The sequence below is a fragment of the Sciurus vulgaris genome, assembly GCF_902686455.1.
Source record: "Sciurus vulgaris genome assembly, chromosome: 8".
NCBI lineage: Eukaryota > Metazoa > Chordata > Mammalia > Rodentia > Sciuridae > Sciurus > Sciurus vulgaris.
Genome location: NC_136468.1, coordinates 121,879,219 through 121,881,902, shown reverse-complemented (window position 1 = coordinate 121,881,902; position 2,684 = coordinate 121,879,219).

Genomic DNA, 2,684 nt, shown 5'->3' with positions numbered 1-2,684 from the left:
AAGCTCACTGTGTCTGTTGGCTGGATTTGATGAAACAGCAATAACCAAGGAGGGTGACTATATCCGCAGCAGGGTGGGGCTGAAGGAGTTAGTACAATTGTAGCCAGACAGCTCCATCAGGCTTTTGCATCAAGGACTATCTAGGAGCACACACCTCTGACATGGTGTCATTCATGCAATTCAGCTGCTGGGCCAGTGAAAGTATGAGGTTGCCTTCTCTGTCAGAGAACAGTAAGGATGGCACTACAAGACATCACCTCTACCCTTGACACTCTGGTCAACTGCTCTTAGAGGTTCAGCAGGTTGGATTCTTGCCATGTGGTTGGTACAGGGGACAGAGCCTACAAAAGCACTGTTCTGACAACTGCCAAGGGGCTCCCTGGTCCATCAAGTTCATCACTCATCACCATTCTGTGACATAAAGTAGGATAGGGCACATGGCCCCATTTTACAAATGTGAAAAACAAGGTGCAGAGAAATGAGTAACCTGATGTTCAAGTCAGGGGTCAACCACAGAAGCAGAAACAAAGGTAAAGGTATAGAGAGGATAGACACAGGTAAAAGATATCAAGAGATTTAGTGTAAAGGATTATCTTACATGATGATGGGGGCTGGTTAGGTAAGTCTAAGATGCACAGGGCAGGCAGAGGCCATCGGGAAGGGCAGATTGGAGCTCCTGAACACAGGTTGCAGAATTCATACTCTACAGATAAGTTTCTATGGTCACATTATATCCCTGACTACCACTTCCTTCTTTGCCAATTGAAAATAGAGTCACTAGCAGGGTATACTAGCAAATGCCATAATCCCAACCCAACAACTTGGGAGGCTGAGGCAGGAATATTGCAAGTTTGAGACCAGCCTCAGGAACCTAGTAAGACCCTGTCTCAAAATAAAAAGGGCTCAAAAATATAGCTCAGAGGTAAATATATATATATATATATATATATTTATATATATATATATATATATATATATAGAGGCACTACCTCTGTGCTATATATATATATATATATAGCACAGAGGTAGTGCCCCTGGGTTCTATCCCTAGTACTGCCAAAAAAATAAGAAGAAAGAAAGAAAAAGATAATCACTAATGCATTTAAATATAATCAAATGAGAGAAGAATTCCAGAAAACCCAGAATCAATACAGAAAACTCATCCTTAAGATTCTATTTCTTAGGAACCACTTCTGGTACCAAAATCTGTACTAGTTAGACTCAGAGAGGCAGAACCAGTAGGATATGTATTAAGAGATTCCCTGCAAGGACCTGATCTCATGATTGTAGGGGCTAGCTAGGCAAGTCCAATAGCTACAGGGCAGGCTGTCAGGGAAGCAGGTTGGAACTCTTGCCAAGGGCCAGAGCTACAGTTGGCATACAGAATTCTTTCTTCCAAACTTGGAATGGAACCATATGGAACCATTCCATATGACCCAGTCATCCCACTCCTACGTTTATACCCAAAGGACTTACAATCAGCATGCTACAGTGACGCAGCCACATCAATGTTGGTACCAGCTCAATTCACAATAGCTAAACTATGGAACCAACCTAAATGCCCTTCAACAGATGAATGGACAAAGAAACTGCAGTATATAAACACAATGAAACATTGCTCAGCCTTAAAGAATGAAATTATGGCATTTGCTGGTAAATATGGATGGAGCTGGAGAATATTATGCTGAGTGAAATAAGCCAATCCCAAAGAACCCAAAACCAAATGTTTTCTGATATGTGGATGCTAATTCACAATAAGGCAGGGGAATGGGGAGAACAGAGGTAATTTGAACTAGACAGAGGGGAGTGAAGGGAGTGTAGGGAGCATGGGGTAGAAATGATAGTAGAATGAATTGGATATTACCCTATGTGCATGTAATGATCACATGACCTGTGTAACTCTACCATGTGCAACCAGACGAATGAGAAGTTCTACTCCATTTATGTATATCAAAATGCATTCTACTGTCATGTATAACTAATTATAACAAATGTATATATGTTTGTCATATATATATGTATATATATAAAAAGAAATATATATACATATATATTTTTTTAAAAGAAACCTCAGCTTAGTGGGCCTTTCAGGCCCACCCAAGTTATGTGGAATAATCTTACTTAGTCAACTGGTTATGGTCTCTAATTGTATCTCCAAAATACTTGACAGAGTGTTGGGCACAATGGTGCATCCCTGTAGCAGCTGAGGAGGCTGAGTCAAAAGGATCACCTGAGCCCAGGAGGCCAGGCTAGGCAACACAGTGAGATACTGTCTCAACAAACAGCCTCTCACATACACACCTAGGCTAGTGGCTAGTGTGTGGCTGAATAACTGGAGAATAACCTGGAACATCCAAAGACCCTGCCCATATCCACACTGTAGGCTCCATGACTCTCAACCTCTTTCCATCAGCACACAGACTCTCATGCTGACCCTTAAGAAGCTGATGGGGCCAGACATAGTGGCACATACCTGTAGTCCCAGCAACTCAGAAAGCTGAGGCAGAAGGATCACAGGTTCAAAGCCAGACCCTGTCTCAAAATATAAAATGAAAAAATTTTTAAAGGCTGGGAATGTGGCTCAGTGATTAAGCATCCATGGGTTCAATCCCCAGTACCAAAAAAAGAAAAGCATTTTTTTAAAAAAACTTAGGTAGAATTCATATAACATAAAATGAAACGTG